We start from the raw sequence: 15994 nt of genomic DNA on the forward strand, positions 1-15994 counted from the left end.
CAATGGGATTGTATTATGCTGATGCAATCAACATATTACACCATTTGCCACTTTGCTGGCCCATGGAGACTTTTATTCTCTGCCTGGAAATATCTGATGGTTTTGAAGGCGAACTAGAGATAAGATTGTTCACAGCTCTAGAGCTCCAGGTCAAGACGACTTCTAGATCTCCAAAAACTGGAACATGGAGAGAATTTTACTTAAGTATTGCTGGCTTGAGGATGAGAAAAGAGCCACAAGCTCAGCACAACCAGTAGAAGTCCTAGACCCCAAGTTATTTTCATTTCAGATTTCTGTACTGAGAAGACAAAAGGACTGTAATAAGATTTTATTACCCAGAAGCAAAATTGTAAGTAGCAATGGTTTAAGAAAAGTCTTGAAGAAATATAAGATGGAATAATGTGTTATTCTGGGAGTAAAACAAACTTCAGCTTCTTTATGATAGGTAGATGCTGCTTTCTGAGGGCTCTGGCTGCACTAAACTTGGCTGAACTTCTAAGAAAAGAAGTTATACTTCTCTTTTGAATAGTCCTGCTGCCAGAACACTGAGGGTACCCTTCTAATTCTGGAAAGTGGACAAGGAAGAACAAAGGAGGAGGATATAAACACTGCCTGATTAACACACGCGTGTCTTATCTTTAAATTTTCTGAGAAATGTTTCATTTCCTCTTGTTCTCCAGCTGCACAGTTACTAAATTTCTGCAAAAGTGAATGAGGAAAAACTGTTATTTTGGGGCTCTAACTTGACGTTCAACGCTTGAGACTTCTGTTGGTGAGGTAATCTTAGCTTGCCTTGCACTTGTTGTTGCCATATGGAATTGAGAGCAACCTTTGACTCTGGTTTCTTCTCTCTTTCCTATTCTGATCCTACTGTTTCCACTATCAACTGCATTTAATACACATTTCCAAACTGTGCTTACTGTTGCAGCAGTATATCCAGGTCATCTTCTAATCAATTTCTGTAAGAGTCTTCCTGACAAACTTGCTACACTTTTGCTCTTGTAAATGGAGACTTATGAGACTCAAGTATCTCATGAGATGTTCTATTTTACCCCAAATTTTCTCATACTCTGATGTTTGTTACATTTCTTGAGTTCATTCAGGTATATCCCACTGATGGTCAGTTTGCACAGCCATTCTGAAATGCAACTGAAAAATGCAACCACTACTATGATCACAGAAGCATTTGATGGTTTTGTAACTTTAAAACAAGCTGTTATGGCAAGACAATTCATAGTCTCACACAAGAATGTACAAAACCAAAAGGTCAGAAGGTCTCTCTCTCATGGTACTCATGCTCAGAGTATGATCAAACGTACACATACTCAACGAAAGGTTTTCACTTGGAATTTGAAGTTCTGCTCTTCGGCACTCTTGGATCATCCTTCACAGAACCCACAACTGAAGGTTTTTTCCTCCTCCCTACACCCCATGGTTTGAATGAACTTGCATTCTCCAAGCACAGCTGGTCACTCCTCCTCTTCTGTAGGGGCTTCACCTCTTTTGCCCAGAATGTAAGGGAGCTGGAACCCATTCCTAAAATAATTTTAATGTATTTTTTCTACCTTCTGCATAATTTTGAGAGCAAAAATTGTCTTCCACTGAGGTTACTCTACATTAGCCTAAGAAACTTTAGAATTGTCTCACAGAGTTTTAACAAAGTAACAAGCAAGTTTTGTTCAGATAAATAAGCACTTAAAATTGGGTACAAAGGTACCAAGGTGCCTAATCCCAGTACCATTCAATGAGATTCTGGTACTTAATTCCCATGGTTTGCACCTTAGAGACTTTGGCACAAAGGAAATGAGATGAGAATTGGTTTCCCATGAAAGTTCATGTCGTGTTTGGTACAGGAATGGTTTGGCAAACACCCAGGCAAAGACACCTGACTGCCACAGGCAGGGAGGTGAGCATTAATTCTGCAGCTTCTGCACCACACACTGCTGAGCAGAACAACTGTCAAGCACTTTTAAAAGCCAGACTCCAAATGCACAGAAAATGGCTACGGGATTAAGCCATATATGATTTTTAGAGATATCTTTTGTCTCTGTAGCATCTGTTTTCATTATGAACTCATTTTCTTATCTATGCCTGGGTCCATTTCTTAAATGTGAACACAGGACAAATATTTCCACTGGCTTACATGGCTAGTTGAGTCTGAAAATAATACTTTCAATGTGGTTCATTTATCAGGAAAATAAAAAATACATTTGCACAATTTTAGTACATCTCTTCCTTTAGTACTTCTCTTACTTTACTGTAAATGTAAATTTACATTACTTTGTAAATTATGCTTATAATTATCTCTTTAATCTCAGCATCTTTAACAAATTAACAATAAGAAGTATCAGTGAAAAACAAGTTATATCCACTTGAAATAAATTAAGCTGCTATTTATATCGGATACACATTCTTCCCAGTCATGATGGGACTGATGTAAGACCATCACTTCAGACAGATATTCCTGTCTCTCAGACATTTCCTTGCTCTCTCTTGCCAAAGTCTCTTGTTAACTGTTCATGAAAGGTCTTCCTAGAGACTGATATGCAGTGCAGGATCCTTAGCTTGACTCTCTTTATTCATGCTAGGATCATATCTACTGATTTTCTAGCTCTTCTCCTCCAGGTTCTGTGGTGCAGTTCTTTTATTTTTGAAGTTTCTATTTTCATAGATGACCATTACTTTCTTATATTTAATTCCTCCTAAGTGCTGTAATTTCCCAAATGTTTTTAATTCCATAAGCTGTTTCCTGTGATCTTCTCCAGACTACTTCTCAGCATGGTTTTCAGCTTTCTCTGGGGCTATATTTTGTTTTATCCACCTCTTCCTCTCCTCTCCCTTCCCTCAGCATACAACAGCACTGGCCTCCTTCAGCCATAGCTCATTTGTCTGTTTAGCATCTGTTTGTCATTCATACCCCTTGATGTTAGAACACTCATCTTTTTCATATTCTCATCTACAGCCCACTGTGAATAGTTGCACAATGCCTTAGAGTCACCATAAGCATTTAGTGCTATCTCTTCTATTAGGATATTTGCATCCTTATCTCCAATGCTCTCATTTTTCTCTGGAAAGTTTTAATATTGTCATCACTGTTTTGAATTTACTGTTTCCTGCAGCTGATCTTTAATTAGAAAGCTGTAATGGGACAGTGTATGATTTGCAGAAGCTTCATTTGTCCAGACTCCACGTATAAGAATCTGTTCCTAAGTGCAGAGTTTGTCAAAATGCAGGTATTTCATTACTTTTATTACAGATAAGGGAGCCCACTGAAAATGTCCTAATTTGTCCCGATACTCAGAATTCACAAACACCACAAATAAACTGGCACGACTTCATGAACATAACATTGTAGAATTGCTTTGGAGAAAACAATTGCTAAAATTGATATGTAGTAGCCATGCTCTTCTAAGCTTTCTCTGCTGTGTTTCTTTACGCAGCTGTGGATCAATGCAAGCCAAACAAGGTAAAATTTTTACAGAATGTTCTATCCTGAGGCTAAATGACTCTTTCCCCCCCCCCCCGCCCTGAAATTATTATAATCAGTATTTATTCTTGAAAAAACTTGAAGGCCATAATCATATATCAAGGCCCTGTTGTGACATGTAAATACACCCAATTTTCTATACAACATAAGAAAGCTTGCAAGCCATGCATCTGAGTGATACAGGGAATGCAAAACAGATGAGGGAAGCCCAAGGTAACAGTGAGATGATAATGGCTGGTGTAAGAAACAATGCTACTGCACCTCAACTGCTTGGCTATGATTAAAATTATGTAATAACTGCTAAGAAAAGGCATTGATAGCAGAATGGTGCTTTATTGTCTGCTCTCTTCTGAAATTTACTCAGCACCAAAGTATTTATTAGAAACATATTTATTGTGTACTCACTTTTGGATGTGCCATATGTTCCTCTACTGATGATGTAATAATTTGTGTTTATTTTTTTTTAAGTGCTGCATAAAAAGACTAAAGATTAAACTGGAACAAGTCACTAGATATCAGTGCTGAATGTGAGATCAGTTTCATAGGAAGACAGTCATGCCTCTAACAAGAAGTTTGCTCTAATGAAATGAAGGAGATCAAAGATGATAGAAAGCAAAGCCACGTAATGAAACAGTGATTTAAGAAGCCTGGGACATTTATTTTATTTTCATTGTAAGATAGGTTACTTGCCTTACAGTTTGGTATTGTTTATTCTAGTGTCTGTACATGGTTTTGATTATATTAATTACATTATTGGCCAAATTCTAAACTCTTGTAAATCAAAATTACTATTCTGACTCCAGTGAACGACAGTGACTTATACCAGCTGATAATCTACCCTTCAATGCCTTACGAATGCAGGATAAAGACTTTGCAAGTGTTCTAAAAAGTTTGTTTGTTTGTGAAAATGTTACAATTTATTGCTGTTTTGCAAATGGATAGAATTTCTTGCTGTAAATACTTTAATTACTATTATAAAATGAATTGAAATTTAATTAAAGATGAAAAAAAGCACAGTGGAAATTTTTAAAAGGATAAAACCAGCAAGAAACACTCCCAGATTTGAATGTCATTTTAACAGTAATTTGAACCAACATCTGAAACGTGTTATATAATTTTAAACATATACTAAAAATTATTTTCTTCCAGCTTAGAGCAAGTGCAGACTCAATAGTTGTTCCAAAGCTTTTAGTTTTTTCCCCCCTCAATCTCTAGACGTAAACAAACAAGAATGCTAATTTAAAAAGTTACTTCAGGCAATAATCTTGTCAAAGAAGTTAAAGAGGGTTAGACTCAATCATCAGAAGGTAGGGCAACATCTAGAGAAAGCATTCATAAAAACACGTTGCATTTATTTAATCAGTGATTCTCTAACAGTTTGAAACAAATGCCTTGGATATTATTGAAAAATATAACTTCTTCTCTTAATGAGACAATCAAAGGTGTGTTGGATTCTCTTAAGTTATAAAATGAACATGACACTGTTCCAAAAGGCATTGATGATACTAAATAGGTGGACAGGTTTAATGAAGATTGTTGTGCCTTCAGTTCCCTGAAGTTTCCTTGTGTCACCAATGGCTCCATGTGCTGTTCCTCCACTGTGACAGCAATTTGACTGGGGTTTATGGAGGGCCCAGTACAAATGGGAAAAGCTACACCTGATTTCTAAAGGACTTCAGACTGGTTTGTGCACAGGCACTGTCAGAGTGTCAACAGCTTGGCTGTGGGCTTCCTTGAAAAAGGGACATAAACTCAACAGGTCTTACTGGGTGCAGCTGAAGGGTTGGACACCAAATGCATTTCTCAGGATCTAAACAGCCTACACATACATCTAGAGTGCCCTCAAAGAAGGTGAGAGAGGCCTTTGAGCAGACAGAGCTGTGGTGGGGCCATGGACCAGGGCCTCAAGTGGCATCTGCTCTGAAATTTGGGCACAGCCAATGACACCTGTGGGATTTCAGCCTAGAAAGCATTTCCAGATGCAGTGCAAAATGGCAAGAACTTGAGTACCTCTTGAAAGAAATCTTCCAATGAAGATTAAACCCCCTCTTGTGCTGACACAGAGACTATTCACAGAGCCCTTGTGAAAATCAGCAAAACCCCTGGAGAAGCTGAGAACTCACTGGCTCCCATCGTGAGCATATCCTGGTAGCTGCCTTCAAAACAGACCCCTCATGCTGCAGTGAGTGACATCCCGAGGATTTGTGCTGATGGTGTAGCTCAGTATGCCAGTCCAAATGAACTTAATGTTCTGTAATTTATGCCTTTCTTTTTAAGACAACGTGTCCTCCTGTTTTTCCAAGAATAGATGTATAACTTGGTCTTTTGGGCACTGATCCATTTTACACATTTCCTGATCTGCCCTTGTGTTACTGGAAAGCATTTTCCAGGATGAAAGCTCAGTTTGTGCAAGAAATAAAATCAATTGAATTGAACAGAGATGATGGTTGCACAAATGTGTATTTTGCGTTAAACACAAATGTTGACATTTATCCATATGATTTAGAACAAACCAAATAAATTTCTTCTAGTGGACCAAACTTTTAATGGTATATTTGTGTAACACTTGCATTGAACTTAGAACAGCCTGTGTTCTGCATAATGTTTCAAATAGGAGCACTAAAATGGTACATTTCTTTCCCATTGAACAAAGATTTTATGTTTTTGGCAATGGTTTTGTAAGATAATGTACTTGTTAGCCAAAAAAACCACTCAGAAAATAACCCTACTCCTACTTTGATGTACAACTATAACAACGGTTTTTTTAGGAATGGATATGACCCATTTTATTTTTACACATTATATTTTTTTTTCAGATGTCAAAGATACTTATCTTACTGAAGGGCTTCTCCATGGATCAGGTTTCCATATTTTTTTCTAGGCTACTCTAAAGATGAATGAACTTTATCTTTCCAGGAAGTTAAATTTTTTATTTAAAATGTGAAATCTTGTTGAGTTCCTGGGTTAAGTGCATGGTTTCAAAGCTGATATGCTTTCAACATATGGCTCTCTTATTTCTAGCTATATTTAACATTCTTTTATCTTGAAACATTTTACTCCATGTCTCAAACATTCTTTTATCTTGAGACATTTTACACGATTTCTCAGAAATGCCATTTGTTTGAAAATAAAAATAAATTTTTGAGAATAAAGTCTCCAGCAGAATATCTCTTTCCTCTATTTACATACAGGAGACAACCCTGGCAACAATTTAACTCCAGCAAGTTGGAGAAATTCCACCTGGACTAAGTGTCCCACAATCAACCTGGTGTGCGTTCCAGAAGATGGCTCACTATCAGATGATAACTGAGACTATGTTGCATTTCTCTGTGCATCAAGAGAAATATAATCACTTATGCAGGATCTTTACATAGGCAGGTGAGCCTAAATTATTCCACTTTGTGCTGGGCCTTGCTCTCAGAGCACTTCATGGGGCAGCTTTTACAGAGCTCCAAGTCAGACTGGGATTCCCACTGGATCTGGAAGAGTGCACCACCTTCTAGCCTATGCACATTTCATTAATAAACCACTCCCAGATGTTTCCCTGTTAAGTGTTTCAGTTGAGGAATCAGGACCTACGAGATACAAAACTAAATAAACAGAAAATATTTGAGTGCTTCAGAGTTACTGGTAAGAGAAATGCTAAGATATGCTTTTGGGAACTGTGCTACTTCTAATATAATTAGGAAAGAGCCAGTCCTAATAAACGTGAAGAATTTGACAGCTACAATAATTAAAACACAAATACAGTTGACTTTGTGATGGCCAGCACTGTTTCATTAATGAAACTGTTCTGTTAAGAAATCTGGATAAGGTCCAGAGTGTTTCCCCAAAGAATAAGTGAGACCTCTTGCAATTCCTTGCATCAGGTGCATAGCAAGGGTATCACACAGCAAGAAAAGGCTGCTTGATCTACTAAAATTACAAGAAATAAGTAACTATTGAGGATATTTACCATTAGGCTGTTCTTTAAAAGGCAGAATTGAGTACCTCTCCCCTCTTCTCCACTGCATCTCACATCCAACCATTATACCTGCAAAAGAAAAAAAGAATGGTTTGAGGTTTTTATGAAAAAACAGACCTCTTATATGGCCTAATCAGTCATTGAGATGTGGCAGAACCCTCCCGCCTTGCAGATTCTCAGTGAATATTCTAACCTCCTCCTAGATTCTTTCTGTATCAATTTTCTCAACTATTCCTATTAAGATTTTAATTAGAATTTCTACAGTTATGCAGAAATAACATAGAATTATTGCAAAAATATTTCTATAGTACTAGAGAAATATTTACTGGAGCTGAAATTTAAAATGTGCTTTCACACAGGAGGGCATAATCCCAACATTTCATATTCTAGTGCAGAGGCAGCTCCCTTAGACCAATCACTGTAATCTGGATGAAATTATCTTTTTTTTTTTTCTAGAAAAGTTTGATTTTTAGAACTTAAGTGTTGTATGAACCTTTCTGTTTTTAATGAGATGATATTTTCTGTCAAAAGACATTTTTTTTCTCAAATAATTTTTAGTATTGCCTTAGAAAACATAGATTTGTCATGAGAAAAGGTAGCTAAAGTGCACTGCACAGCCCCTTGTTTCCCGTAATGTTCCAGTGAATTTCATAGAAATAATCTAGTGGAGAACTACTACTCAGTGTGAATAATTGTGAGACTCTGCCTGCCACGTATCTATCATGATCATCTAAGATAGCTACAGTCCACAGTATTCAAACTGTGGAAAATGGCATAAAACTGCACGACAGCTACAAAAAACAACTAAGATTGATTTTCTAGTACCATTAGGTCTATTACATTCAAGTATGTTAAAAGTGAATAATAATAATAATAATTTTTAAAATTACAAGTAAAAGTCTAACTAAGGTTACAAAGGCATAAAACCCAATGATGACAGACTACAGTGAGGAGAATTCAAAAGGGATATAATTTATTTGTGAGAATTAAGTATGTGCTACTAATACTTTTATTAAACGGTAGACCCGTGCTTTGGAGATTTCTGATCATGACATATATTGGAATTTACATTAAGGAGAGATTGCTACTCATAGACATTATTCTTTATAAATCAGATCTCTTTTATGTAATATACAAACTACTGGAATTATTTAAGGGAGTGCTGATACTGAAAAATGAGTATTGATTAAAAGACAAAAACAATCCCCAAGAAAATTAAGCATTGAAAATCTGACAAAAAACATTAAAAAAAAAGAATGAGCAGTACCCGTAACTTGGAGTGCCACTTCCTAAGAAACACATACAGTAGCAAAATCTATTTTAATTGCATATGGAGACTTTGCCTGGATTATGCCCAGGCACATGACAAACCATTACCAAGTCCCCTGTTGGGAGTGAAGGACAAAAAGGGCTTTTACTTGGCTTGTTGCCACTTTTCTCAGGAACAATAAGTCAGTCACTAGTCACAAAACAAGAGTTCCCTGCATCAAGCCAGCCACCCCCAGGGAGGCTCTGGCTGGCAGCAATTCCAGGCAGCTCCAGCTTCCCAGTGCCCAGTGCTGGGGGCTGCCAGCCCCTCTCCTTGGCACCAGCTAAACTGGGCTGCCCACTCATCCCCTCTCTTTACAACTCTTCCTCATTGCTCTGCATCACATTCATTTAAAAAGTTATTGCATAGCAAAGAGAGGCTGTTTAAGACTCCAAGCCATGAAATATTCTCCTGATTAAGGAGTAGTCACATTCTATATTTCCAAATGGGACGAGTTTCATTGCCTCTGGCAAGAGCAATATGTACAAGCCTACTGCATCATGAGTAGGCTCAGAGTAACCAATGGTTAACTGGCCAAATAAAGGACAAAAACTATCACTGGGGCCCCAGCAATGATCATGATAAAGGATCTGGAAGGTTTCTGATTCCTTAAGAGCCTAGAAGGTGTAGAAGTCCTCTGAAAGGTGAGTTGCACAGTCCTTGTAGGCACTCAGCAAGTGCATTTTGAACATCCCACAGATTTCAGCAAAGGCTGATCACAAAGTGAAAGGATCTTCTCAGCCTGGAGAAACAATCTCAGCCACCCAGAAACTGTTTTAATGAAAAGCAGGGGAACAAGATACAGAAAGAAATCATTTGAAGCACACATTTTTTAATACTTTTTAGGTATCTTTGAAGACAAGGGAAGGAATCCCTTGTCCCTTGTCTTTCCCATTGTGTCATTTGTTATCATGACACTACCATAAGGATTTAGCCTCCCTCCACCTTCTGAATTCCTAGTCTGGCAATGCTATTGCTCAAAATGACATTTTATTTCCCCAAGAATCACACACTAGTTGAACTAATGTCTGCTAAGGAAGGTCCATTGTGACTTTATTCAACATTTTGTATACTTGCACTAGAACCTGTTCTTTTCTTTTCCAGTGCAAATCTAATTTTTCTCTTTTTTTGCATGGAACAGAGAACCTTTTCTGTGGATTGGTTTTGTGAGTGAATATTTTTCCATTAATACTTCACAAGTTTTTCAACTAATCTCAGAACAACCATATTTACTTTTCTTATAGCATAGCATCAATTTTATAAGATTTATAGTTCTCAATCAGATATTGTAAGATCATATTACTATAGATACAATGATTTAAAAAAGGAAAATTATTATATTACTTCCAGATACATCAGAAAAAACCCCCATATCAAGAACATAAAATTCTCATGCTTCTGATTTGCCTATTTTTATAATAATATGTTACTTTTCCTATATTTTAAATACCATTGCACAGTGAGAAAACAGCTGAGTTGTTACTTTCCCTTAGAATTACATCTGAAATGTTTATAAACAGTTGATTACCACCTTTTCAAAGTTTCTTGGAAATGCAATGTGCATTAGTTAGCACACAATGCGCTAATTAGCACAACGAATGCTGGTTTATATCTGTAATCCTACCTAGAATCCATCTTTGCATTTGTTTCAGGTCAGAAAATATGCTAAATACAGTATTTCCATAACTGCAAGGAACAGATAATAGAAAAGCTGTAGGTTGGATTTCTCTGCTGAAGTTAATAACACACAACAATATAAGCAATTTAACTCCTTTAAGCAACTTTGATCCCACCATTGTGTTTCATGCCTTTGTTAAAAGTGGCAACAACCATTTCAATATCAATAATAAAATAATAAAAAAAGAGGTTAAGAATAAAACCAGACATTCCAAGTGCTAAGTCTTTAATGGGAAGAAGGATGAAGAACTGAAGAAAAGGCCCCACATTTGCACAAACACTGCCTGCTAAATTGTTTTTCACAACTTCAGAGTAAACATTCTTTGGCAGTGAATTACTTCCAGGTCTTATACAGAAATGTTAATGCAAGATATCTCAGATATGTGCATTTAATTGTTTTTGCAATTATATATCCTGACACTGAAAACAACACTATGCCCGAATAAATGTGTGCAGTTTTGGGGGATTACTTTTGGAGAACTTCCTTAAAGTTTTGTTAGGCCAGTTTCTCTGATTTTGTTCTTTAAATGGTATCCAACCCCCAAGGCAACTTTGATAAAGTCAATGAAATTATACAGGTAGAAAAGACAAAAAATGCAGTCTCTGGATTTCAAATAGTGACACCACCAGTCTCACCATTAAGCCTGACACAAGAACCTTTTAATTTAAATGTAATCTCCAAAAGACCAAATTACCAGCAACATGTTCTCATTAATTCCTGTAAGGGATGCTCAAGCTTTGACCCCTTATTGTTCTCCTTATCGAGAAGTGGCTGAGTCATAGTATTAATAAGCCATCACTCATTTAAGTGGTCATTCACTGCTGGGCGGGGAAAAGATAGGCTCATCCTTTTGAAGTGGGAATGGGCAAGCAAGGCTGCTGTAATAGGCTGTGATTATTTTCACTATGAATGCTCTCCCAGCTTTCAAAAATTAAAAGGAGCACTCATTTTCCTGCTTGAGTATTTCTCACACTGGCAAAAAAATGAACCCTTTGAAATGTAAATGATTTAATCTTTGCAAACCCCTGCTTCAGAGGGAGGTACAGCTTCATTTACAAAATGAAGACATTTTAGGAAATGATTATCATTGTAAAATTGAGGTCAGCAGGGAGTCCGAGTTCAAACTCTTAGAATATCAGCAGTGTAACAAGTTTGATCTTCCTTACTGCATTGCTTGCATTTGCTTCTCTGGGTTCCAGCAGAGAGCCATTGTCAGTCGGAACTTGTTCCCACTCATTTCCCCTGGTTAAATAAAATAGTTATGCTTATTACATAGAGTTAGTCAATCCAATAAAATTTAGGGCAAAACTAAAAATAAAAAAGGGAAGTTGAATTTTATTTTGATTAATGTATACACTCTGTACTGCCTATTCAACTTAGAATATTTAAAGGCTGACAGCACTGATGTTATTTTTTTTTTTTTATGCTTAATTCAGGCAGTAGTGCTGGGCAGTGTTACTATACTGTCCTACCAAGGTTTCAGGAGGAGACCACCCATAATGGTGAGAGAATATTTCATTTAAAATTTAAACATTAAATCCTTAATCTCTCTTCTACAACATCCAAGTAGAATGACAATTATTGTTGCTGGCATTATAGGGTTTTATGGTATCAGTCAGGCTTATTATGAACTGATGGAGATGATAAATTTGTATAACAAAGTGCAAATGATAACAGCTGCCATATGACAACAGCCATTATGGAGAACTTCCCTGCACTAATGGGCATTTCAGCTGGAACCAAGGGAAATCTGTCAGAAATGAGGACTAATCTGAGTGAAACAGAAAGTGAGAAGTTACAGAATTTTATTTGTGGTCTTGAGGTATAAGTTCATCATCTTTTAATCAATGTTATATACTTATTTTCAGTGGATTTACATATCTTTCTGCCTTTCCTGAAGAGCCATTTCTCCCAGCCTGATATTTTGAAAGGGATAGCTAAAATTAGAATGTCAAAATGTCATTTGCCTTACAAAGATCCTTGATGTTACACCCTTGAAGTTACACTTCAATAGGACAGATAAAACGCTGTTACTGCATGAAGGATACACACCTATATATCTACAACATGCAAGAGAAAAATACCAAATTAAGCAGAATTCAGCACCTGTCCAATACCTTAAAAAAGGATAGGTATGAATGAAAGGCTGCCTGAACTCAAGTTTAAGTGATACACTTAGAAGTAAGTCTAAAAGCTGGGTAGCCAGACTTGCAGGACACTTACAAACCAGCCTTAAGGAGGTTTGTCTTTACTAATGACAAAAAAGCAAAATATTAGCAGAGGCTTTTAACATCTCTCAAAAAAGAGAAGAAAAAAATGGTTCTATAAACGAAACTGCACAATTTTTCAAAATTATCACAATGCTGAAAAATGTGTTATAACATTTCAGAAGAGATAAAAGAGAAAGTCTGAACACCATCCAGCCCATATCCAGTCTCAGTGCTTACTGGTTTTTCTGGTTGAAGCAGGTGTTTTGTTTGTGTGCACTGGAGTGTGAGGCAGCTGTTCTCTCGAGGTATGAAGGGCTCCATTATCAGCACCACCCCGCTCCCTTCCCAAGGCAAGTTCACAAGCTGGGCAATTGCTGCAGTGGAGGGAAGCTCCACACCCTGCCTGGCCCTTGGACAGGACTTCTTTCTCTTGTACTGTACACCTGACAAGTCGTGCAGGTGCAAAATGAAGGAAAGAGTGTGATCAGAAACAACAGGAGAAAGGGTTGTGCACAGTAAATCGAGATTTCAAAGCATATGGCCAAGTGTGTCTTGCTGACTCCTGGAAACTTGACATGAGTTCTGGATAGCACTGGCCTGAAAGACAGCTGTTCAGCAGAAGACTGACTTCTTTCTCCCAGTATTATTCCTTTAACTATTTAAAGGTATCTGTGAAGTTTCAGACTTTATGCTTGTAACAGAAGCCAGACTGCAAGGGGTTCTAGAGCTGGATGAACTTAAGTTTTAGAATATCTATATTTTGATGAACTGATACTGTAACAGATAATTAAAAGCTGTTCCAGACTGTAAACTCTCTGAGACAAAGACTACTCCTTTCGTTTGTATAAAAGCATCCATACACAGCATGGTGGGTAGTAAGATACCCCTCTGCCTTCCCCCACCTCACACTCCCCAGCAGAGCAGTCAGGTCACAGGAGGGAGCAGGATTCAATGTAGGCAAACTTTACTGAGCTAGAAGTGAAATCCAGGAAATTCACAAAGATTCTGAGATCAGAATTTTAAGCAGACTACAACTTTAACCAGTAGAATTCTTATTTTATTAGGATTATTAGGAACTCTTTCTTATTGCCAACAATATTTAATATTGTGTCTCCCAGTTATTTTTTTTAGAAAGTTCAGATCAAAGGTCGGAGTGCAAATACTGCATTAACTCAGGGCAAGATGTACCAGTGGGATTGTTTGGATTATGCTTCTTTAGCTCCACATTCTGGGCAACTAATGCAATATTTTACACAATATTTTATTTCAGAGAAGTTGAAATCAATTCTGCATGACATCTTTTGAAACCATAAAGCAGAGAGCTTAGCTACTTGCCTGGAACCCTTTAGGAATGATCTGCCTTGAACTTCTTAACAAACGCTGTGCTTTGCCATTAACTCATTGCTTCTAAACTTCCCACAAACTGCTCTCAAGTAATTCTCTTAATATTCTCTTCAGCGACAGATATTTTACACATTAAATCTATTTTTCATGTTAGGCCAGTGATCAAGAAGGCTGATGTAATCCACCGGGGGAACATATATTCCAGTTTTCATTCATGCTTTAGAGTATTGTCACAGTCCAGCACAAAGGAATAATCTGATTGTTTCTCATAAAGCAAGAACAAATCATGATTGAAGGATTTCTTCTATTTAAAGCTGTGCTTTGCAAAGCCTATTGAACTTGCTAGAAGAGTCATCTCCGATGCCTACACTAACTACACAAAGCTGCTGCACAGTTGCCATTCAAGGGCTAATTTAGTACCAAAAGGCCAATATTGCTGATTCGCAGATTACAAATATCACGAGATATTAATTTATTTATATTCAAATCAGGCTAAAAGATTAAGAGAACTTTCGGTGGCTCCATTTACAATTAAAATGAGCGCAAGTTTGAATCACTTTTTTATATGATCTGGGTCCAGCTGGGCTTTGAAAGAGTCGCCGCCAGAATGATGCGAGGCATTTGCCTTTGACAGAGTAATGCAAAATTTGTGTAAGTGGGTGAAAGAGCATTGGATTATATCACCTCGCAGGTCAGCTGGAAAATGCAATATGTATTCTGATGATGAGGAAACAGAGAGAAAGGCAGAAAACAGGTGCTGAGGGCCGGGGTTGGGGATGGCAGAGCCCGGGCCGGGCTGAGCCCGCTGGGACGGCGCTCCCAGCTTTGACCTCCGGGCAAAGATAACTCTTTCATAGCCCCTGTTCCACTCTTCCACTTTGTATCCCAGCCCTCCGCTGGAAAATGTAAAACCAGCACATAGAGCGCGCTGCTTTGGAGGTCTGCCACTTGCATTCAGGCAACCATTTGTACTTTTGCAGGCGTAATCAATCTCCTGTTGCTATCAGCAGGGAGTGGGGCTTTGCTGCTTTATGGCTTAAAAGTAGTTTTGTGCAAATTCTGCTTCCCTCCCCCCTCCCTTTAGCTCCACTACTCACAGGATTTCCAGGGACATGGGCTGGAGCTGAGAAAAGAAGCTTGTTTGATTTAAGCACAGAGGGGTTTTTTGTGTGTGTGTTTATATTTTCTCTGCATCTATTAAGGGGTGAGGGGGAGAGACTTCATTTATATGTTAATATTAGCCGGCACCCTGACTAAACTGACAGAACTATTTCATGGGAAGCTGACAAATTTTGTCAGCTAGGCTATCTTTCCACATCTCAATAGTGGCAATAATCTTGATTAGCAAAACAATCGGGGGCCAAAGAAGTCCTGCTGTTCCAAAGACCCTCTTCTCAGGTTACAGTTTGCTAATGTGATGAATCCAGAGAGTCCTTCAAGCTTGAAAAAATTCCCCAAAGCTGAATTTAGGCAAATGAAGGGAACCATTTTGGAGGCCGGACAAAAGGGGTTAATTTGATCGACCATGTCTCCATAGTCTTATAACAATCATTTACTTAACAAGCATATAGAGAGTCATTCCATGGAAACTGGTGGAGTTAACAGAGGAAGTTCGAATAGAATATCTGTTTATCCCAGATGTGTGGGAATTTTAGCCAAAAAACAACACCACATAATTGCTGCCTGTGGTATTGATTCTTACACAGGAACAACAGCAGAACTAAAGGGCTCTGAGCACGTCAGGAAGGCCTCTGCTCTGAAGCAGTGCAACCTTCCATTTTTATTAGCTTGTTGCATTGCTAATAAAATAATTAGAAATTAACTCTTTCAGGGAAACTAAGTGAATTCAAAAGGTTTGTGTAGTCCTATTTGCAATTTAAGGCAACTACTTTTGTTTGCAAAAACAAGGGCTTCTGTAATATTTTTGATGTATATTCATTCATCTTGCTTGTTATTGTATTACTACATAACAAGCCATGTTCTGAATTATATTTAAGCAGCT

At 37.6% G+C, this 15994-nt stretch overlaps 1 long non-coding RNA gene across 2 annotated transcripts in view; it reads right to left on the reverse strand.

Moving 5' to 3' along the window:
- Positions 1-15994, reverse strand: part of LOC310914069 — a 53147-nt gene that overhangs the window by 33144 nt on the left and 4009 nt on the right. For both annotated transcript variants that reach the window (XR_014590958.1, XR_014590959.1), the window contains exon 2: positions 7443-7520. This is a non-coding gene — a long non-coding RNA (uncharacterized lncRNA). The remainder of the gene's footprint in view (positions 1-7442; positions 7521-15994) is intronic.

Source organism: Zosterops lateralis (assembly GCF_965231275.1).
Source record: "Zosterops lateralis genome assembly, chromosome: 12".
Taxonomy (NCBI): Eukaryota; Metazoa; Chordata; class Aves; order Passeriformes; family Zosteropidae; genus Zosterops; species Zosterops lateralis.